The sequence below is a fragment of the Helianthus annuus genome, chromosome 7 (genome assembly GCF_002127325.2).
Source record: "Helianthus annuus cultivar XRQ/B chromosome 7, HanXRQr2.0-SUNRISE, whole genome shotgun sequence".
Classification (NCBI taxonomy): Eukaryota; Viridiplantae; Streptophyta; class Magnoliopsida; order Asterales; family Asteraceae; genus Helianthus; species Helianthus annuus.
Window position 1 is genome coordinate 32,728,899 of NC_035439.2, and position 25,463 is coordinate 32,754,361.

A 25,463-nucleotide genomic window follows, 5' to 3' on the forward strand; every position below is an offset into this window, starting at 1 on the left:
CATTATTCCCTTGCGGACGATTGCCATTACCACCACGGTTGTTGTTCCTATTACCAAAACCTCCTTGGCCTCCCCGGCCAGCACTAACCAAGCAAGTATCCTTCGAGTGGCCAAATTTCCCACAAGCTTCACATGTTTTTGGCCCACATCGGCCAGAATGATGGCGCTGGCAGGTGTTACACTTGGGCAGTGTACCCATATAACCTTTTCCTTTTTTCTCAACACCGGTTACAACCTTCGCCGGTGTGCTTGATTCTCCTTTCTTGCCAGTATTGCTTGTACCTTGCTTGAAGTTCGAGAATTTCCTTTTATTCTCACCAGACGACTCTACGTGAGTCTCCTTCTTTTTCTGCTCAACATTCGAAAACTTGTTCAAGCGAATGGCCTCCTCAATAAGCGCCACACTAAGATCGATAGTTTCTGTGATGGTCGCAGGCTTGGAAGTAGTAACCATACTCATGATCTGAGGCGCTAATCCCCAGATAAAGCGTTCGATACGTTTGAACTCCGGTGTAACCATGTATGGCACTACGTGGGACAAATCGTGGAATCTCTGAACATACTCCGCAATCTTAGGACTATCCATTTTCAAGTGCTAGAATTCAGTCTCCAGCCTCTGAATTTCAGCACGTGAGCAGTACTTCCTTTGCATGAGCTCCTTTAGCTCATTCCATGTCATCGCATAAGCAGATGCTTCACCAAGAGTTTGCACTTGCAAATTCCACCAAGATAGGGCTCCATCCAGAAATAGCCCTGAGATGTAAGTCACTTGTTGCTCGGGAGCACATTTTCTCATTCGAAGAACAGACTCAGTCTTCTCCGCCCATCTTACAAAAGCAACAGCACCTCCGGTGCCGTCGAAGTTCACGGGCTTGCAGTCGAGGAACTGCTTGTAAGTGCACCCTGCACATACGTTAGAATATACAAATGGCATTAGCGGACGTGCTATAAATATCCAAATGTATCGTAGTATGTCTCAAACGACTTAACATTACCATGGGGTGGATTGTTATTGCCGTTGTTGTTCGAATTGCTTCCGCTAGTTCCTCCTTGTGAGGCTGCATACTGTGCTATGGCGGCAGCAATGATTCCTTGGAGTTCTGCCTCGTTGGTAGGCATGCGTTGATCACGTCTCGGCGGCATCTTCTAAAAGATGGTTCACGTTGGTCAGGTCATAATAAGTAAATGAATCGTACGTATACCATTTATCAAACATATAACATCTCATGTTATAAATAACTCAAGCACATAACATCACATGTTATACAATATAAACAATCAATCCAACATCATGTATAATGAGAATACTGCGATTGCGCTATCATAAATCAAGACCACAATGCAAGGTTTACAAGTTCATAACTGTATCGTACATCATCAGTGACTAAGGGCCATATCGCCCTAGTCCAAACTATCTAATCAGTGACAACAACAACCAATTTACAAATCATCAAAAGTCATAATCATCAAAATGCGGTCTTCAAAAAGCTGTATAGTCTGCACAATCGCGGTCGTCTCACCTAAAGTCTACCTGCGTTGAATCAAAAGGCCTATGCTGATGTCACACCCCGACTGCGCTAAAATAACAAAACCGCGGCGGACACGTCGGGGAGTGTTGCAACAGAATTATTGTTTCACAACCATGGATACACAAAGAGTTTAGTTTTATTGAAAATATTAACATTACATTGTCTTGACACATAACAAACACGTTAAATATCGACTATCATTGTTATTATGTCACTAAGGCCTTGTCCAGATTCTATATGACGCATGCATCCTAGAAACCACATCAAGCAACAGCACCTGAAACATATGTAAAAACTTAGTCAGCAAGGAAATGCTGGCGAGTACACAGGTTTTATAGGAGTGTCGGATTCATGGCTAGTTTAAATGTTGCAATACTTCATTTAAAAACTTTGTTTTGAAAAGAGTGTAATATTGCACTTAATTAACCAACTCAAATCAAGCGGGTTATAGTTTATAAAATCTCGTAGCCATGATTCTTAACCCAAAAACATTTGTTTTAGTAAAGCAATTTGTAAAACATCTCGTATTAAATCGTTAATAAAATCTCGTTAATAAAACTCGTATTATTTAGAAAACCTCGTTTGTGTGATATCGTTCCAAAATCCGTTTACCCAAGTGAACTAAATAACGCCACGGTATATAATATGTTGAAAACACTTATATATAAGAAGTACCAGCGGCGTATCTACCATGTTTTCACCACATTACACCCGTCCCGTTATCTAAACACTAGCCAAAAACCAATCGTTTACCCAGATTGTTTAACATCGTTTCCAAATCGTTTCCAAATCGTTTACTCGTTTAAATCGTTTAAATCGTCCTCGTTTTAATTGTGATAACTTATATATGGTCGTCTCGTTAATAACATTCAAACCTTCGTGACTCGATCACCTTGTTTATCGCTTCTCGAGTTAACAACCCACCAAAGGGTAAGTTAACAAACACCAGATTCAGTCGCTACTCACAACCCCCACACATAACCATGGGTGTAGTAAAGTAACGGGATTTGTCAGATCCTATGGTACCATAACCTAATGCTGGTCGGTTGGGCCAAAATTAATGAATGTCATTTGTTATGTAACTACAACCATCAAGTTTATTTCACATTATTGAAATCGTTATTAGTTTAGTAAAAATCGTTTTAATCGTTTTTGAAATCATCGTTTAAACCTTGAAAACATTTCGTACATATGAATCACCCCAAAATATTTAAAAACAGTAAAATAGGGGAACTATGTACTCACATGGAGCGCAAAGTATCCTCGATCAAATAGAACTTCAACAAACTCGAGCAAACCAGAGAAATCAAACAGCACCTAGTAATCGAATCACTAGTCAAACAATAGACGCCTAAATCGGAAGATCGGACAGAATGAGGTCTTGTAAACCAAATGAGTGTTGGAACTCATGTGATATGGTTTAACAAAGCCTACATTCTAAATCGGAACCTAACCTAAATGCTTTCGACCCATTGCGACCCATTAAGGTAGCTCACGCTACTTTAACGCGTCGTGCGCGCAAAAGCGCGTTCAAGACGTCTAACTAGTCCTATGACAAGTATTATATGCCTATACATGTTTAAATATGTTGCATAACCAGTTATGTGACAAAAAATTAGGTTATATATGCTTAATTACCAATTATGTATGAAAAGGGCATTTTGGTAATTTACCAAAGGCATATAAACTACTTATCATGCGACTAATTAAGCCTAAGTGACCATAAGGTATAACCTTGAAAGGTTATTCCTTATGCTACAAAGGTCACTAAACATGTTTGGTCAGATCCTAACGATCGACCAAACGGGTGGTGTTCGAAAGTCTAAGCGGGTGTTTAGTCCGCTTGACTTACGACTCTACACAAGCACCAAACTAAGAGTGACGAGCTAAACATGCTAGAACATGTTTAGTTAAGTTAGAAAACAGGTTTTGATATCAAAACAAACGGTTTTGATACCCTAGAGTAGTTTGGTTACAAAATACGCATAAACACGCATTTTGGCCGAAACTACGACTCGTCACTACGCCTAGTCAACGTGGTAATCAGTAGGTATAGTCACAAGGGACTATAACCATCGTGATTACGCTCACGTTGCTAAGTTCAACGGAACTTTGTGTTGACCATTGACTTGGTCAAAGCTGAAAGTCAAACTTGTTTGACTTTCATGCTTGAAATACAAGAACAAGCAAGAAGAGGACTTACAAAGGGTCCAAGATGGATGTTTGATCTAAAATAGCTCAGGTATGAAGTGTAAACACCCCAACTTAGAGCTGAATTCAGATCAAGTGTGAAGAACCCAAATGAGGAAGCTTGCTATTTATAGGAAGTGGAGATCAATAGGATGATTCCAAGTGTTTAGAGGGTGTAATCTTGGCCATACATGTGGGTTAATGGTATTAGAATACAATGGGAGTCAAAAACCAGCTCCAGGTATTGCAAATATTACATTAAAACCCCTGAATTCAGCCCAGATTGTTGTTACTGAACTTTCTGTCTGACAGGCTCTCGCGCCCCGCGTAAGAATTAAGCTTGGCTTACGCGGGCCGCCTGGCCAACTTTGGCAGATTGTCAAAACAGGTCCCTGCACATCAGAAACTTGCATTTCGGCTCATTTTTGACACGTTTAAGCCCCGTTAACCTCATTTCAAGGCTCTAAAATGATGTTAAAGTATAGGGAACTCAAAACATGCTCAAAAATATCTCGGATGTCGGTTCGTTTGGTCGTACAGTTGCGTTGTTCGGTTAATTACGACGGAAGTCGTAACAAACGCAAAAACGATCCAAATTAAGTGATGAATGGAATTTTATCATGCCACACACTAATACATAATATTTTAATGATTACATGAATTTTTGGATGTCCGGATATATTCAGAACGTAAGATATGCGCGAAAATGCAAACTTGTGCACTTTTTGACGCTTTTAGTCCCTATTGATCAATAAAGTTTATTTTAGCATACCGAACCCCTCAAAGCCTATTTCTAAGCTATGTAAAGGATATTTAGGGTATGTTTAACTTATGATCAAGTTCCGGAATGTTCGTTACTATACAAATCGGTATAGTTTCGCAGTTTGACACAAATAGTCCCTGCGATTGAACAAAGTTGATTTTAACACACCAAACCATTCAAAACTTATTTCTAAGTTATGTAAAGGATATTTAAGGTATGTTAAGCCTATGTCACTATTCCGGAATGTTTGTCGCGTTATACTGACTGCGTTTATGCACCAGTTCGCGTATAACTTTCCAGAAAGCGATTTAAAGCTTGAAATTGGAATCGAATCGAATTGTAAAAATCACCAAACACAAATACACACATAATTACATCAAAACACATATAATAACACCAAAGAACATTGTTTTATTAATAATCAACATTGTTTTACATCGTACAACGATTACAGAGCTCAGTTGTCACAGCTGATGGCGGCGGAGGAGGGGGAAAACGAGAGAAAAGTAAACGACACATATGTAACCAGTCTTCCTCCATAGCGCGATGAGCGCGCATCAAGTATGCTATCTGCTGCTCAGGAGTCCAAAAGCGAGCGGCAGAATCGGGGGACAGTGGACGTGGAGGATGTGATGCTGCAGGTGGGGTCTGACACTGACAAGGTGGGCGTGGAGCTGACTCCAAAACCTGAATACGACGCGTCAATGCATCCTGCTGTATCATCAATGAAGTAAGGATGTCCTTCGTGGAGTACCCAACATGATATGGGTGATACGGATCGGACAGTGGCATGACAGGGGGCGTAGTCCATAGGAATGGCTCGCTAGATGGAGTGAAGAATGGTGCAGAAGATGGTGCAACAGTGGGAACAAAAGTAGGATGAGAGACCTGGGGTACAAACTGATCTCCTCCTGACACGAAAGGTGTGTGACCAAACGGCTGTCGAGATGAACCCTCTCTAGGACGTGGTGGAGGGATGTCCTAAAGAAATGTAACAGGAAGATCTGCGCGATGAGCATCTGTGATGTGTGTGGGAAGCAAAGAAACATCAATGGGAGCTGAAACAGGGGCTAAAACGGGGGGCTACAGGGGGTGTAACTGGTAACACGAAAGGTGGGTAATCGTCGTCATCATCTATCCACCCGTTACGGGTGTCAGCGTAACGTGGATCTATATGGGTCGCGAAAGGTGCGCGGTCGAACAGCACCGGCACGGGATCAGGAAGTGGTGCAACAACAGGATCCTCCATCAAGAGTGGAGCGTCAACAGGAGCGTCAGCAATATGATCATCCACCAGCAGTGGAGCAACAACAGGATGATCGTCAACAGGTATATCATCAACAAAAGGAGCAACAGCAGGTGCGTCGGCATGAACAGGGTCATGCTCTAATGCAGGGTCAGGAGCAATGACTGACTCAGGGGCCACAGCAGGCTCCGGATCGACAAACTCCATATCAAAATCGGCTGGATCAGCAAATAAAGGATCGACAGGGGCTACAGGATCCTCCAGGGGCTGGTCTAAGTGAACGAACTCGATATCCTGGTCAGGATCAAAACCAGGTGGAAAAACAGGATCCAGATCATCATCAAGATCGTGATCAAACTCGAAGCTGTGCGTAGGTGCAGGTGCAGCCGATGACACCATGTCAGGGTCGGTGTCGTGTGAGTGGTGCTACACTCCCTGTGTATGCAAAGATGCGGATGCCACAGACTCAAAAGAGTCTGGGACAGGTGAAGCAACAGGAGCCTCCTCTGCAGGAGCATCAGCAATAGGTAGGATAAAATCAGCAGCAATTGGGGCCTCACCCTCATGGTCAGCCTCGGGTGGGTCCTCCTCAAACAGATCGACATCGTCGTCAGAAACGACATCGAGGGGCATATCAAACGCGAAATGTAAGATCAAACCGAAAGAATAAAAAGAAATATTTCATTGCATAACAAAGTGTCGCTGCTTAGATCGCACACAGTCTCAAGGACTGTCTGGTACGATCTTCGAGAACCTTGCACACAATCCCTAGGATTGTCTGGTACAAGGTTCTCCTTTGGGGATTACATTGTTTCTAAAATGGAGAGCTCTAACTAAAATATTCTAATCAATACTATATATAGAAGCCACTACCCATTGGCCCACATGGCCTAAGCCCAAGCCCAAAACTAATCTAAACCAAATAAATATAATAAAGATAAAGCATAAAACTTTTGGACCTAACAATCTCCCCCTAGTTTTATGCTCTCTTTATTACGGTTTAGATGATCTTCAGTCTTGGGTCTTCTCCTTTTAGTGGCCCAACAATGAACGAGCCCATCAACATATCTCGGATAACATGAGGCTTGATCTCAGACGGAGTGTATCTCGGATAAGATACGGATGAAAACAAAGTGATCTCGAATGAACTCGGATAGTCTTGAATGAAAGATAAACTTGATCTCGGATAAATTGAAATGTATCTCGGATTACAGACTGTTGTCCGTGATGATGATATAATGATGAATGTTTACAGTATTCCCATGCATGGCCCAGTATCAAACATATTGTAGAAAATTAAGACTATTGTAGGGCCCAAGTCCAATTTGTCCAGATGTAGTTGCCGTAGACAAGTTTTCTGTCCGACCTATTCCCACTACAATTTGGACTTTCATTAGTAGATCCACTATTATACTAACCTGGGCTCTTCTCTATTGGGCTCAAAATAAGTCATCACCCTTAGAAGTTCCAACTTTACGGCTGCACATTTTGATTCATCATTCTGCTCCACATCAGATCCCACATATCATGCCCCACACAATGTTGTGCTGAATACAAAAATGCCCTTCATTTCCTGGCCGTAGATCAACATCATCTGACGGTTTAGATTCCTTAGGGTTTTTGATTGACATTCTTTGCAGCCGCCAACAATCATTGTCCCAACATTCTCCCCTGCTAATGTCATCAATGTATTCATTTGATTCATTTTGATAACTCATCGGAAGGTATCAACATTTTCGAGATCATCAACAGCAGCCGACAATCATCCTTTAATTTCTTTATCATACATCAACAGCAAACCATCTGACATCTTTAATCATCCATCTTCAACGCACATCTTCAATCTTTGAAACTCATCATTAATCATCAGCAGCAGCGGACAACCATTACTCATCATCATCTCATTTCATTATATCATTATATCATCATCTCATTTCATTATCTCCGATCATCAACTGCATGTTCGTTCACCGGAACCTGTCGTCTCCGTTCATTCACCATCCTATACCTCTGCCGCACCAGTGACATTAGACACCATTCTACTCCCTCTGTCACCACTGTACACTCCGGCAACCACCATCATATTCTCCGACCAAAAACCTGCAACCCGTGCTCGCCGACCACCTTTCTGTCCTCCGATCACCGTTACAACAGATCCTCATCATTTTCATCCGCCACCATCTTCATCTTCTCCGTTTGAGCCGTCTGACGAACCACCACCTTCAACCATCTCCACCTCCGATCACCGTTCATCTTCTCCATCTACAGCGACCCTCCTCCTCCTTCGTCGTCATAATCTCTGGACACCGCCATAGCCCTCTGTCACTAACAGTTTCTTCGTTTCTCCGGTCATCACCACTCGTCACCTTTTTCTCCGGTCACTTTTGTCCTCCGACCAAACCATCTTTTTCAGTTTTGGTGGCGGAAACATCTACAACACACAAGTGTGTAGTTGAATGAACACAAACATCACCGGACCTAACGATTTTCAGATCTGTAGAACCGGAGATCTCACCTTTAACGAACAATCAACCCCGACACTGTGAAAAACAACTTCTTGTTGTTCGAGTGACATCAAAACCGAGCCTTTGAAAGACTACAATGGCTCTGATACCACTTGTTAGTCCCGAAAAACCCGAGATATCACTCGACGGTTCAATCAAACGCGGAATGTAAGATCAAACCGAAAGAACAAAAAGAAATATTTCATTGCATAACAAAGTGTCGCTGCTTAGATCGCACACAGTCTCAAGGACTGTCTGGTACGATCTTCGAGAACCTTGCACACAATCCCTAGGATTGTCTGGTACAAGGTTCTCCTTTGGGGATTACATTGTTTCTAAAATGGAGAGCTCTAACTAAAATATTCTAATCAATACTATATATAGAAGCCACTACCCATTGGCCCACATGGCCTAAGCCCAAGCCCAAAACTAATCTAAACCAAATAAATATAATAAAGATAAAGCATAAAACTTTTGGACCTAACAATAAGCAGCAAGGGGCATAGGAGCAGGGATCACCGCGAGTGGCATATCCCCAGCGAGATGGGCTACGACGTCAGGCAGCGCAAAGGGCTGGAAATCGTCATCATCGGTGCTGGTAATATCAGAAGTGTGGACCTCCCGCTCTACGAAACTATGTCATCTGATACTATCGCCATGGGATCTGTAGTATCTGAAACTCCCGTGTCTGATGAAGAAGGCATGATGTCTGTAACACAATCACACATATGCACCAACAATCAATCACATAATCAATAAACATGTTAGTCACCAATAAGCAAGCATGTATTTCTTCCTAGTCTCACTAGACTACCCTCCCAGCCTCTCAGACTGAACCTCCTAGTCTCTCAGACTAACCCTCCTAGCCTTCAGACTGACTCCCTGGCCTCTAAAACCAGACCTCCCCAATCTCACAGATTGGCCCCTCAGTCTACATGACTGAACCTCCCCAATCTCACAGATCGGCCCCTCAGTCTACATGACTGAACCTCCCAGCCTTTAGGGCTGAACTCCCTCAGTCTCTGAGACTGAACTCCCCCAGTCGTGATGACTGAATCATAATTTTTGAAAAAGTGCTTATACTTTTTGTTTGTAGAAATGTTTTGTATCCTGATCTGGACGTAATGTATGCAATGTAAAAATGTTTTCGTGAGAGCCCTAGTGATCATGGTCTAGAGTCGAGAAGTAATCCTAGTTCGCTATGATCAAAGCTCTGATACCAAGTTGTCACACCCTGGCTTTGCGGAAGCGTGGGTTTATTTGGTGTGACTCCTTAATACCATAGCTTAATCACAACAAAGCTATATGAAAGTAAAACCATGATGTTCATCCATTTATTTAAGTTTTAAAATAGAAATACGACAACATTGTTTTAAGAGTTGACACATGCAACGAGTTTACAACACAACATAATAAAAACTTTGTTCACAAGACACAACCACAAGACATGAAATAAACACAGTTTAAGACTTGTGACTCGTCCAGAAAAAAGTCACAACCCCTAAACTTAGATGACATCACTTCTCCTACGCAGCATGAAGACATAGCATACCTCGCCAGATCCCTAATTCCCTGAAATACATGTAATTTGAAAAATCAACGAAAGTTGAGCGAGTTCATGCAAAAGTGAGTATCTAAAAGCCTTTGTAACATGTTTGTATGAATGAAAATCCCTGGTATGTAGCAAATAAGGAAAAAGAGATCACCATTGTGTTGCAAAGCCAATGATGTGTGTGAAGTGCTGTAGGAAGACTCAAACCTAGCAGATTTTTGCGTCGGGCTCAAAGTCACCCAAGGTCCATACAGTGGGCCTGGAGTTGGGCTCGCTACACCCAGATAGATCTACCGCTACTGACCCTTGGTCCTCCTATGAGGATTAATGGCCTCAAGTTTCCGCCTACCCACTCACATGATCTAAGTAGTAACCCTCCTTAAGCTAACTGATAAGTGGTAAAATACACATGTTTGTCCCGTGTAAAATGTATATTTACTGTATAGTTATTATTTGTTTTTATTTAGTTTTAGTGTTATATTACATTATTTTGTGTTTTGGCGGGTCCTGGTGCAAATGGAGCAAAAACGAGTAATATGGAAATGACCAGCCAGTTGGGCAGAGTAGAATGCCAGTAACCAGAGTAAAATTGCCATTATTTTTCTCGAGTGGGCCGAGCCCGCTATCTTTATATTATCTAAAAGGGGTTGCTATCTATATACTATTATAATATTTGTGGAGTTGGAAATCAAATAAGAAAAGCCCAGCAGTCTACGTTTAATGAGTTGGGCCATGTGATCCATAATTCATATATTACATATATCTTTTGAGGGGGCGGCACAAAATCTTGGGCTGCGGCCAAACAACATCAGGCGCAAGTTTTAAGGATTGGAGGCATTGGACTTTGAAAACAACAATTAAAAAACGAAAGGCTACTACCCATCATAATTTGGAGTTGGATTGCCCACTTTCGCAAAAGACAAAACCCAGGAGATAGTGGAAGGTGGTTATTGGGCCGCCACTTTTGTTGTATGTCTACGTAATATCAATGGGGCCATGTGAATGAATTAGTGGAACATTGTTTGGAGGCTTCCTATTAATTATTTTCGACATCAGTGGCATACATCAGAGTTTGACTTGGACGAAAAGTGTAGTGGGCCGCGTAAAACGTAAAATAAGGCACCGACTTGATCAGCGAACGGCTATAGGGTTTTTTTTTTGAAAAGTTATAAATCATCATCAACAACAACAGCCGCGAAAAAACCCTACGGTAAGGAAAGAGACGCACGAAGACAGAAACAACTGGGGGACGAATACGAAGACATCAACATCAGTCGCAGATCAGAGGTGGAGGAAGGATAGTCGTGATCAGAAGGGACGAAATTTAGAGCTTTATTGGCAAGGGTTCAAGCCGCGATCAAGATTCACGTCCGGGTTTGCAATTTATTAGTGTTCAGTTTTTAATAACTTTGTGTTTTTTTAAACTTGATTATTATGAATTGTTTATCATTCAAGACTTGTTTCTTCTTAGTGGTTATGATTCTTGGCTAAATCTTTAAACTACCTAGGCATGACAATAGTTAAATAAAGTTTGGTTCTTTATTCGGTTTTTGGCGTGGTTGTGGATTTTTCTTGTACTGTAAAAGCTATGGGAATTTAACTTGGTGCATATGCGTGCTTGTGATTGTTTGATTATTGTTTATTGTTTCGTTCGATTCTTGGTGACGGTCTTTATCACGGAATAGAGTCGGGCTAGGGTTTTAGGTTTTGGTGAGTGTTTATATCACATAATAAATCTTTAATCCTTTAGGGTGAAAATCTAGTAAGTAACCTTAGAAGTAATAATCGGTAATTAAATAAAATCAAGTGTTCTGCTAGACTCGTCGCTGAAAGGCTCGAGGATATTAATAGGTCTCGGTTTGGTTATAAGGACTTAACATTCCATTGTCTATTAAGCCAAGATTAAAACCCATTGTCTCTTTAGACGTTCGCGCTGAAAGGTAGAGCGTCTTACATAAGCACTTTCAAGAAACTAGAGGACGAAAAAGAAATCTAGAAAACCGGTGAGCGTAACAGCCTAGGTAGTGCCATAAGAATCGCCTTGAGAGTGTTTGAGGGGCTTAGTGGTGTCTTAATAGGTTTAGTATCCAAAGATCCCGGTTCCACACCACAAAATCATCGAATAGAGATCCATTCTGAGTTTAGCTTGCGTCTAGCCTAGGTAGTCTTCATCACCACTGGTCAAAACCTTCGTCCACATTCGTGTTTAGTCTTTTCTTTGATTTTTCTAGTATTATATTTTATTATATTTTTAGGATATTTAGAAAACCCCCCATCAAACAAACAATTAGTTAAAGTCCGTGTCAGTCTAAGTCTAGATAGAGTCGTTAGTGTAATTTAGTAGAGTCTCTTGGGTTCGATACTCGGACTTCCTTAGGCTATACTGCATCGACCGGTACACTTGCCGGTCGTGTGGTACCGGTCGTGTGGTTTAGGGTTTAGAGAGTCTTAGTTTTATAAATTTAAAACTTAGAGAGTCTAGAATTAGGGTAATTTTAGTTGTTTTTAATTAACCCATTTTCAGCACATCAAGTTTTTGGCGCCGTTGCCGGGGACTCTTTGGCGATTGTGTTAATTACTTTGTTTGGACTTAATTGACATCATACGTGCTACTTGCTTTTGTGTGTTTGAGTCGTAGGAGTCTAATTGTCCGTGTCTTTTATCTTTCTTGAGTCTTGTAAGTATGTGTGAAATTTGTGGGGGACCTCATTTTACTGTTAAATGCCCCCAATATGAGGGGTCCTCTACGCCATATTATGCTAACCCTTTTGTGCAGCCGCAACCATATTTTTCACAGGGGTATTCTCTGCAAGGTTATGATCATCGGCAATATTACAATGATCTGTATCAGCAGCCGCAACGTAACCTGGTTCAGACGAGCGATAGAGGTTTTGAGGGTAGTATGAGTAGGATAGAAGAGATGTTCGCTCAGACAATGACACAAATGGCGCAGTTCATAGCGCAAAATCAAGCTACCCTGGAAAGCATGGCTGAATATACGGAGAGAAATAAAAAGAGAGTAGAGGAGTTAGTTCGAGAGCGGGGTGAGCTAGAGGAAGTAGAAGAAGAGTCAGATGAGGATATCATTCCAGTCACGAAGATGATAATGGACGACGAAGTCCCACCTCCGGTCCAGAAGGGTATTATATATGACTTCGGGAGTGACTCTGATGATGAAATAGACAAAGAAGAATGGGTGGCGTATCAAAGGTCGTTAGTGAAGAAAAAAGTAATTGAAGAAGAAGTGGAATTGGGGGATTCCACTGGTTGGATGTTTGATGAAGTGGAAAAAGAAAAAGTGATAGAGGAGGAAGTAGAGTTAGGAGACTCAATAGGGTTAATGTTTGGTGCAGAGGAAGAAAATGAAGAGGTAGAAATTAAGTCGTCTGGGGAGGATGAGTTTTTAGAGTTAGAATTAGATGGTTTACCGGTATATGAAGAGGTAGGAGTGTTGGATCCTGATGGGGATATAACATACTTTGATGCTCTACTTGAAGGTGAATCGACAGAGGTGATCGAACCTACCTCTTACGAAGAGACTAAGTGTGGGGATCATCCTGCAAGAGTGGTGGAAGAAGAAGAACACCACAGCTGGCCCCTGGTGTTAGTGATAGATGGAACTCCAGAATCAATAAAACCGCAGGAGAGGGCAAAGAAACGAAAAAGAAAGAGAAAGGATCTAAACCGGAAGAGGATCGAAGGTTGGGTCGAGATGGAAAAGAAGAAGACATTACAATTCACGCACGATCATTCCTCTCGCTACATGTCATGCATTCGGTTTCTTCCAGGTAAATATAAATTATGGTGGTCTGACCCGTTTCAATTTTTTAAAATATTGTATAATTCCACCAATTTATTTTTGAAAATTTTTGAGGTTTGGGTGAAATTAAACGGGTTGGACAGGGTCCAGGTCAAAGAGAAACCTCCTGATTAACTTCAAGTGTGGGGAGGTTTTGTAGAGTTTGTAATTTTATATATTTGGTATATTTTCGGTAGTTTGTATATTGAGTCATTTATTTTGTATAATGAGTCTAAGTTAGTAGTTTTTGAGTCGTTTGTATTTCGAGTCGGTATTGCTTTGGTGTTTGCTTGTTTTTGTTTATGCAGGTTTGAATATGTACCACCCGTACTCAATCTCCATTCGGGTGAGTTTGGAGCTGTTTATTCAAATTTCGGGCATTTATCGAGCATACCAGTTAGAGTCAGAAGCCGATCGCGACCGAAATGCTATACGATCGAGCTGGATTGGACGAGAGATTTGGAGCTTATGCGTCATATTATCAGCTAAGTCCTTTCCAATTTTGCCCTTGGTTTTTTATTTCTTATTTATTTTTAGTTTTTTTTGAGTCGGTTTCCATCCTACATTGAGGGCAATGTAAAGTTTAAGTGTGGGGATGGGAACTATTGTTTTGTGTATCTAGTTAGTAGAGTCTTGAGTCATAAAAAAAAATTAAAAAATTTCAAAAATCAAAAAAAATTGAAAAATCAGAAAATGTCCTTTGAAATAAGAAGTTTGCAAACTAAAAAAAAAAACGGAAAATGATAGAAAAGTCGAGTTTTTGTTTGGGTGCAAATAATAATAATATTAGATTAAATAATTGAGCTTGGGTCTAGTTTGGGATATGCGGGTAGGCTCGAGTCGGTTCTGGGTTCCTTTGATCTTAATATACCTAATGTCGGTCTACTAGTGGGTTCTTATCTAGGGAAAGTGGGGAAATTGAAACCGCCAAAAATAACATAAGGGGCACCGTTATAAGTTAGAGTCGTTAGAGTTTGTGATCATGCGAAAAAAAATAGAATAAAAAGTGAGCTAGAAACTAAATGAAAGTAATGCATTCCTATGTAGTCTGGGTTGGGGATAGTGACTCTACAGCCGGATTACCGCTAGGGTGTGTGAAATCGACTGTGCAAAGCAAGAAAAGAAAAAAAAAATAATAAAAAGTACCGAAACTAAGTAGTCTGTGGTTGGGGATAGCGACTCTACAGCCGGATTGCCTTTTGTTTTGGGAAAGCACCGTCTAGACTCACGAAAAAAAAAATGAAAAAAAATGGAAAAAAGAAAAAGAAAAAAATCTGATTGTAAACTCTCCTGCTTTTGATATAAGACGGTTGGGAATTGGTCCAGTGATCGTTCCTTTTGTCCTATAAGTTTGAGGTTGGAGTAAATGGGCCTGCAATTTCTAGTGTGAGACCCTAGGTGGATTGACCCATATTTGAACCTTAAATTGCATGATAAGGGCTTGGAACCGGGTTTGGGTTTAAGAGGATCGAAATACTTGCAATCGCGGCTAACACAAGTTTCAGTTTTAATAAGTAATTTAAGCTTTTGTCCCGAATAATTATTTCGTCTATGATTCCGTTATGCGTAATTCTTTTTCGAGGACGAAAAAAGGTTAAGTGTGGGGATATTTGATAAGTGGTAAAATACACATATTTTTCCCGTGTAAAATGTATATTTACTGTATAGTTATTATTTGTTTTTATTTAGTTTTAGTGTTATATTACATTATTTTGTGTTTTGGCGGGTCCTGGTGCAAATGGAGCAAAAACGAGTAATATGTAAATGACCAGCCAGTTGGGCAGAGTAGAATGCCAGTGACCGGAGTAAAATTGCCATTATTTTTCTCGAGTGGGCCGAGCCCCCTATCTCTATATTATCTAAAAAGGGTTGCTATCTATATATTATTATAATATTTGTGGAGTTGGAAATCAAATAAGAAAAGCCCAGCAGTCTACGTTTAATGAGTTGGGCCATGTGATCCATAATTCATATATTACATATATCTTTTGAGGGGGCGGCACAAAATCTTGGGCTGCGACCAAACAACATCAGGCGCAAGTTTTAAGGATTGGAGTTGGATCAGGCGCAACTTCGAAAACAACAATTAAAAAACGAAAGGCTACTACCCATCATAATTTGGAGTTGGATTGCCCACTTTCGCAAAAGACAAAACCCAGGAGATAGTGGAAGGTGGTTATTGGGCCGCCACTTTTGTTGTATGTCTATGTAATATCAATGGGGGCCATGTGAATGAATTAGTGGAACATTGTTTGGAGGCTTCCTATTAATTATTTTCGACATCAGTGGCATACATCAGAGTTTGACTTGGACGAAAAGTGTAGTGGGCCGCGTAAAAGGTAAAATAAGGCACCGACTTGATCAGCGAACGGCTATAGGGTTTTTTTTTGAAAAGTTATAAATCATTATCAACAACAACAGCCGCGAAAAAACCCTACGGTAAGGAAAGAGACGCACGAAGACAGAAACAACTGGGGGACGAATACGAAGACATCAACATCAGTCGCAGATCAGAGGTGGAGGAAGGATAGTCGTGATCAGAAGGGACGAAATTTAGAGCTTTATTGGCAAGGGTTCAAGCCGCGATCAAGATTCACGTCCGGGTTTGCAATTTATTAGTGTTCAGTTTTTAATAACTTTGTGTTTTTTTAAACTTGATTACTATGGATTGTTTATCATTCAAGACTTGTTTCTTCTTAGTGGTTATGATTCTTGGCTAAATCTTTAAACTACCTAGGCATGACAATAGTTAAATAAAGTTTGGTTCTTTATTCGGTTTTTGGCGTGGTTGTGGATTTTTCTTGTACTGTAAAAGCTATGGGAATTTAACTTGGTGCATATGCGTGCTTGTGATTGTTTGATTATTGTTTATTGTTTCGTTCGATTCTTGGTGACGGTCTTTATCACGGAATAGAGTCGGGCTAGGGTTTTAGGTTTTGGTGAGTGTCTATATCACATAATAAATCTTTAATCCTTTAGGGTGAAAATCTAGTAAGTAACCTTAGAAGTAATAATCGGTAATTAAATAAAATCAAGTGTTCTGCTAGACTCGTCGCTGAAAGGCTCGAGGATATTAATAGGTCTCGGTTTGGTTATAAGGACTTAACATTCCATTGTCTATTAAGCCAAGATTAAAACCCATTGTCGCTTTAGACGTTCGCGTTGAAAGGTAGAGCGTCTTACATAAGCACTTTCAAGAAACTAGAGGACGGAAAAGAAATCTAGAAAACCGGTGAGCGTAACAGCCTAGGTAGTGCCATAAGAATCGCCTTGAGAGTGTTTGAGGGGCTTAGTGGTGTCTTAATAGGTTTAGTATCCAAAGATCCCGGTTCCACACCACAAAATCATCGAATAGAGATCCATTCTGAGTTTAGCTTGCGTCTAGCCTAGGTAGTCTTCATCACCACTGGTCAAAACCTTCGTCCACATTCGTGTTTAGTCTTTTCTTTGATTTTTCTAGTATTATATTTTATTATATTTTTAGGATATTTAGAAAACCCCCCATCAAATAAACAATTAGTTAAAGTCCGTGTCAGTCTAAGTCTAGATAGAGTCGTTAGCGTAATTTAGTAGAGTCTCTTGGGTTCGATACTTGGACTTCCTTAGGCTATACTGCATCGACCGGTACACTTGCCGGTCGTGTGGTTTAGGGTTTAGAGAGTCTTAGTTTTATAAATTTAAAACTTAGAGAGTCTAGAATTAGGGTAATTTTAGTTGTTTTTAATTAACCCATTTTCAGCACATCACTAACCATACCATGTATAAAAGTATCCGTAATTACTGTAACATGTATTCCACCCCGGAAGTATAAAAACTAAAAACAGTTAAGAGAAAAAGGGGACATGAACTCACAGAAGTGCGTCTCGAAATAGTCCGTCCCAAAATCAACCTGCTGCGTGACGACCTACACGTACTAACTTCTATTAGACGGATGGCCGTGCCTTGGCTTAAGGTTTAATGTTTTTGGGAAATAGTTAGACAACTACTTCGTATTTACACTTCTTAATTATTTAGTAAATATATTCCTTCTCAAGGATGGGGGTTTTAATACATTTGTGTTTTATAATTCCGAAAATATATTTTTAAGTCTCACTTGAAAAATATATTTTAAATACTTTGTCCATAATGTTTTAATTTCCAAAATATATATATTTTTCCCAAAAATATTATATTTTACTCCATACAATTTTCCAAAATAATACTTTTATCAAAATACACATTTAAGAGTATTTTCCGAAAATACATAAGTTACACTTTAAAGTTCGCGGAGTAACAACAATACCGGTATAACTTAAATATTTATTTGTGAGGGCGTTGGTATTATTTTGGAAGTCGTAACTTCATGATAATTTTTAACTTATATTATTTTTACCCTAAAAATAATATATCCAATTCACAAAAGAATCACATAATCACACAAGCGTCTTGTTCTAAAATATAAATTCTAAATATATATTTAACATGTTTTATTTACGAAAATCCACCTCCGACACTTGGTAATTTTGTAATAAAAATCATGGCGAAGTTTATTTTGGAAAAAACAAGTTAAAAATATATTAATAAACCTTTGTTACAAAAATATCTCTAAGTGTTAGGTTTCTGGAAAAATTTCGCCAGAGTTTCCTTTGTAACTGGAGGTGGCCACGCTTACTAGCGTATCATTTTCTTTTCAAAAATTCAATCAAGCAATTTATCAAACATCAACATACCTCATTTAAACATCAAACTTGTCAAAATAAGTATAAATCGCAAACTCATGAACTTGTACGTCTTGTAAAAATATGTAGTAACCTTCTAACATATTTAGTAGGTTTTGTTATCTTTAAAAATAAAATTAGTTTCTTAAAAACTTTACTTTTAAAGAACTTGGAGTTTAACAACTTCTTGTCAAGATTTTCAAAAATACTTCTTTGTTAAATCTTCTTGTTACACAAGTGTTCACACACTTGTTTATTCACTAAAATTGTTTTTAGTTTATGTAAGATTCGGGTTTTTAATAAGACTTGCATCTTTCACTTGGTTTTTCCGAAAAACCACTTGTAGATCTCTAGATGTACTAGTTTAGAACCTTATTTTACGAGAAAAATTATATTTACACAAGTTCATGTTTCATAAGTGGAAGGGTTCATCATCTTTTACAATTTTTACACTAACATACTACTAGTTCATGTTCTTGAACATGATCTAGTATGGTTAGATGATGATCCATCCCACTACTAGCAACAAACAACATCAAGTAATCACAACTAGACAAGATTTACATGATTTGCACAACTAGTTTCTCTTTATCCAACATATTCATCTTACTTTCAAGACTTTAAGTTATGATCTTGTGTGTTCTTGATTTTTAACCATTAAATCACTTATTAACCACTTTAAACAAGATCAAGAGAATGTTTAGAGGCACTTACTGCTAGCTCAAGGCTAGGGAAGAAACAAGACGTAAACAAGGTGGATAAAAGAAATCTAGAGAGGTTCTTGAGCTTCCGAGTGCACCGGGCTTGTTTGTATGTCACCTTGCACCTTTGTATGTATGAAGAATGGCTAGATCAAGACTTGATGATGGGTGGATGATGGTTGATGGTTTCGGCCGAAGGTAAGCAAGGGAGGAGGAGAAGAGCAAGTTTGGTTTGTGATTTGTGAACATAAGTGATGATCTTGTATGCAAATATATAATCCAATTTTAGTGCTTTACCTCCCATGTAATATGTCTTAAAGATACTAGACAAGGTTAATAAAATAATCAAGAAATTGTGGGGTGTGTCCCCACTCCAGAACCGGTTCGAACTAGGGGGGTATGGTTGGTTTGTAATGTGATAGTTAGGATCTAGTTAAGTTCTAATGATATTAATTAGAGTATTAAGTGTGTGTTATAATATAAAGGGTGTTAGGGTGTTCGGGGACCCTAACTAGCTCAGAAAAGTAAAAACAATGTCTTTGACAATATTTTTATGTTCTGGGTAAAGTTCGGTTGGATATTGATCCGTTAAAGTGTCAAGTAAAGCCTTAAAGTGTCTTTTATAGTGTTTTTAGTGACACAATAAATTCCCGACACTTTGGAAAGTGTCTAGTATTATTTTACCTAGTTTTTGCACTTTACTAGTTATGTTAAATGCTGAATTTTCGTATAAAGTGTAGAATTTTGTGATTAAAGTATGTTTTAGGCACATCCGGTCACTATAAATACCACCTAGTGACGCAGTTTTATAACCCTCCTCACCCTACACTCCCTACTAGTGTAGTAATCTATTCCCGGCTCATACTGGCCTCAGAGACAATGTCTGTCTAGTGCTGGCAATGTCAGCATGTTTACTGGGTTATCCGCTCACTGTGCTAACTGTGCTTTTGTGCATCAAGCTTGTCACTATAGTTTTGTGTGTAATAAATGGAGTGACAGTAATCCAGTATGATGCAAGAATATGTATGTATCAGAAATCAAGAGCAGTTTAACCACAATTGTAAGCAAACACAGTAATTAAGCATTAATTAAATATTAATTAATTTGTACGGATACCTGGTTTGGTGAGGGTTGTCACATGTTATGTCGTAGAGTCAAGGATCTTGAGAGGATTCCTCGTCCTCCACCTTGCACTTGTCCGTCACCATTCCCGACTCCACCCGCTCCTCTTCTGCCATACCCAGATTTTGACATTCGTTTTCTTACTATGGAGCAGCAGATTAGTTACCTGCTGCGTATCGTTCATGCTCTTGAGGAGGAGTTAGCGCATGTGCGCAGTTTGCTTTTTGTTCCTCCACCTCCTCCTCCTCCACCACCAGCATAACAGGTTTTTGGTTTTATGCAGGTAGCATACTTTTAGTGAGAGTGTAGCTATTGAGCCTAGATTGCACAGCCTTTTGAAGACCACCTTTTGACTTTTGATTGTTGTAGTTTGATAGACGATTCGGACAAGGGTAATGTGACCCTGTAGTCCCTTTTGATGTATGGTACATTGTAGAACATGTAAAACTGTATTTGTGGTCATTGATATATGAAAGCTCAATCGCAACATTCTCATTACATACATTGTTGAATTACTTGTTTACGTTATGATTGGGATGTTATGTGTTTACTTGCGTTGATAAATATTATTACGTATGCATATCGTGTACTTACTATACTTATTATGACCTGACCGACGCAATCTTCATATAGAAGATGCCTCCACGAAGAGAAACCCGATTGCCCGCGACAGAGGCTGAGTTACAAGTACGGATTTCACAAGCGATAGCACAGCACGAGGCCCGGTGCTCGGAACATAGCAGGGGTACCTCAGGAAACAACCCTCCTCATGGTAATGTTTAAGTCTCTAAAGACACATTACGTTACATTTGGATATTCCATGTGCGATCTCTAATGCTTGCTGTGAATGATGTTGCTTGTACAGGCTGTACCTATAAGCAGTTCCTAGACTGTAAGCCTCTGAATTTCGATGGCACCGGGGGTGCTGTAGCTTTTTTCAAATGGACGGAGAAGACTGATTCTGTGATAAGAATGAGCAAGTGTGCGCCGGAGCACCAGGTCACCTACATCTCTGGATTGTTCTTAGACGGAGCGTTATCTTGGTGGAATCTCCAAGTTCAAACTCTGGGGGAAGAAGCTGCTTATGTCATGTCATGGGATGAAATGAAGGAACTCATGTGCAAGAAATACTGCTCAAGGGCTGAGATTCAAAAGTTGGAAACTGAATTCTGGAACCTCAAGATGGATGGTCCGAAGATTGTTGGATACGTGTAGAGATTTCACGACTTATCTCGCGTCGTTCCTTACATGGTTGATCCGGAATTCAAGCGCATTGAGTGTTTTATTTGGGGATTGGCACCCCAAATCAAGAGCGTGGTGACGACATCGAAGCCTGCAACAATCACTGAGGCTATTGATCTAAGCGTGGCACTAACTGAAGAGGCGATCAGGTTGAACAAGTTTTCGATCTCTGACCAAAAGAAGAAGGCGACTCACATTGAGTCATCCGGTGAGAACAAAAGGAAGTTCTCAAATTTCAAGAAAGGTACCAGCAGTACTAACAAGAAGAAGGATGTGAACCCACCAGCCGAAGTGAAAAACAAAGGAAAAGGGTATATGGGCACCTTGCCCAAATGCGATGCGTGTCAGTTGCATCACAATGGACAATGCCGAGCTGGAAAATGTGAGTCTTGTGGAAAGGTTGGTCATTCGAAGGAGACGTGCTGGGTTGGTACCGGTCATGGCAGTCAAAGAGGTTATGGCAATGGAAACAGTAACCATGGTGGAAATGGGTATGGAAACCGCCCTCAAGGAGGAAATGGCGGTAATGGTAGTAATTTTGGGAATCAAGCTAGTAGTGGAAACCGTGGAGCAAACAACAATCAAGGTGGTAACAGAAATGGTAATGGTCGGGGACCAAGTTGTTTTAACTGTGGAGATGTGGGGCATTTCAAGCGAGAATGCCCAAAGATCAACCAAGCTCAAGGAAGGGTTTTCAACATCGGAGCGAGGGAAGCTCGCCAGGATCCGAACGTAGTTACTGGTACGTTCCCTATCAACCAACGCTTTGCATCTGTACTCTTTGACACTGGTGCCGATTATAGTTTTGTATCCCTAGAATTTAAGAATATGCTTGGGTTGGTAGCTAGTAAGCTAGATATTCCGTACTCGATAGAACTACCTAATGGGAAGCTAGTAGAAGCGAAAGAAGTTATTAGAGGTTGCGTGATAGAACTGGGAGAGCATGAGTTTACGCTTGATCTTCTGCCCGTCGAGTTGGGAAGCTTTGACGTGGTGGTTGGAATGGATTGGTTGTCGAGCAACCGAGCAGAGATCGTATGTCATGAGAAGACCATTCGCATTCCGATGACGAATGGAGAAACAATTGTGATGCATGGAGAGAAGCACGATACGCCTCTAAGGATCATCAGTTGTTTGAAAGCTCGTAAGAGTTTGCAAAAAGGACGTGTTGCCTTCTTGGCACACATTGTGGACAAAGAAGCCGCTGAGCCAAAGTTGAAAGACATCCCAGTTGTGAAGGAATATCCTGAAGTCTTCCCTAAAGACTTGCCAGGATTGCCGCTGCCGCGACAAGTCGAATTCCATATTGCCTTAGTTCCAGGCGCCGTGCCTGTAGCTAAGGCACCCTATCGACTTGCACCCTCAGAAATGCAGGAGTTGTCGACACAACTTTAGGAGCTTTTGGACAAGGGATTTATTAGACCAAGCTTCTCGCCTTGGGGAGCTCCAGTGCTGTTTGTTAAGAAGAAGGACGGTACTTTCCGCATGTGTATCGACTACCGCGAGCTGAACAAGTTGACCATTAAGAGTCGGTATCCTTTGCCAAGGATTGATGATCTTTTCGATCAACTTCAAGGTTCGAGTTTCTACTCCAAGATCGATCTTCGATCACGATATCACCAGTTGAGAATTCAGGAGGAGAGTATTCCAAAGACTACCTTCAGAACTCGATATGGACATTACGAGTTCCTGGTTATGCCGTTTGGTTTGACAAATGCGCCAGCAGTGTTTATGGATTTGATGAACAGAGTTTGCAAGCCATATCTCGATAAATTTATGATCGTGTTTATCGACGATATTTTGATTTATTCAAAGACAAAGGAAGAGCACGACCAGCACCTAAGAGCTATTTTAGAGCTTCTTAAGAAAGAGAAATTATACGCATAGTTCTCGAAGTGCGAGTTCTGGTTGCGTGAAGTTCAGTTCCTTGGTCACGTGGTTAACGAAGACGGAATTCATGTGGATCCCACAAAGATCGAGGCGATCAAGAATTGGGAGACTCCGAAGACGCCAACCGAGATCCGTCAGTTCCTAGGTTTGGCAGGATATTATCGCAGATTCATTGAGGATTTTTTCAAAAATCGCTCAACCATTGACCTTCCTTACTCAGAAGGATAAGAAGTACGAATGGGGAGATAAACAAGAAGAAGCTTTTCAGTTGTTGAAGAACAAGCTTTGCGATGCACCGATTTTATCCCTACCCGAAGGCATTGACGACTTCGTGGTATATTGCGACGCCTCGCGTCAAGGTTTAGGTTGCGTGCTGATGCAGCGACAGAAGGTTATAGCCTATGCTTCGCGCCAATTGAAGGTTCATGAGAAAAATTACACCACGCATGATTTGGAATTAGGCGCAGTGGTGTTTGCATTAAAGATCTGGCGACATTATTTGTATGGCACCCGATGCACGATCTTTACTGATCACAAGAGCTTACAGCATATATTTGATCAGAAAGAGCTTAATATGAGACAGCGCCGATGGGTGGAGCTGTTGAACGATTATGATTGTGAAATCAAGTATCACCCAGGGAAGGCGAATGTCGTAGCAGACGCCTTGAGTCGGAAAGAAAGAATTAAGCCCATAAGGGTTAGTGCTTTGGAAATGATCATTCAGACGGACCTCTCATTGCGCATTCGTGCTGCGCAGAGAGAAGCTCTCAAGAAGGAGAATCTTGTGGATGAATATCTCCATGGGATGGAGAAACAGTTGGTACCCAATGAGGAAGGAACGTTGTGTTTCATGGGAAGAATTTGGGTTCCCCTCTTTGGTGGTCTCAGAGAAGTTATTTTTGATGAAGCCCACAAGTCACGATACTTGATCCACCCAGGATCGGATAAGATGTACCAAGATTTAAAGGATTTCTACTGGTGGCCGAGATTAAAAGGTGATGTTGCAACGTATGTTGGAAAATGTTTGACTTGTGCCAAGGTAAAAGCCGAGTATCAGAAGCCTTCAGGTCTTCTGCAACAACCTGAAATACCCATGTGGAAATGGGAGCAGATTTCAATGGATTTCATAACAAAGTTACCAAAGACACCCAGAGGTCATGACACGATTTGGGTAATCGTAGACCGTCTGACGAAATCTGCACACTTTTTGCCAATCAAGGAAAAAGACAACACTAGCAAGCTTGCTGAGCTGTACCTCAGAGAGATAGTTGCACGACATGGAGTGCCTCTCTCGATTATCTCTGATAGAGACGGAAGATTTGTGTCAAGGATTTGGCAATCCTTCCAAGAAGCCTTTGGTTCTCAGTTGAATCTGAGTACGGCATTCCACCCACAGACAGATGGCCAGAGCAAACGAACGATTCAAATGCTAGAAGATATGTTGCGAGCTTGCGTAATGGATTTGGGTGGTAGTTGGGACGCACACCTACCTTTGGTAGAGTTCTCGTACAATAACAGTTACCATGCAAGCATTCAAGCTGCACCGTTTGAAGCTCTTTATGGACGCAAGTGTCGATCACCATTATGCTGGGCAGATGCGGGTGATAGACAGCTTGTTGGTCCCGAATTGGTTCAAGAGACGACAGATAAGATTATACAGATCCGAGAGCGCATCAAGGCGGCTCGTGATCAACAAAAGAGCTATGCGGACCAAAGGAGGAAACCTTTGGAGTTTCAAGTGGGAGATATGGTTTTATTAAAGGTTTCACCCTGGAAGGGTGTAGCACGCTTTGGGAAGCGTAGGAAGTTAAACCCACGATACATTGGACCGTTCAAAATCCTAGAGGGTGGATTGGTCTTGTAGCTTACAAGTTGGATCTACCCGTAGAACTGAATGGCGTTCATGATACATTTCATGTATCTAATCTGAAAAAGAGTCCAACTCAAGAAACAGTTGTCATTCCTGCCGATGAAGTCCACATTGACGACACACTCCACTTTACTGAAGAACCTGTTGAGGTTACTGATTGGAAGGTTAACAAGACGCGAAGGGGTAGTGTTAAACTCGTCAAGGTTCGTTGGAATGCTTGTCACGGCCCAGAATTCACTTGGGAACGTGAGGATCGCATGAAAGCGAAATAGCCACATTTGTTCCCCAACTCCCCTGCAGCTAGTAGCAGAGCCTAAAATTTCGGGACAAAAATTTCTTAACAGGGGGAGAATGTGAC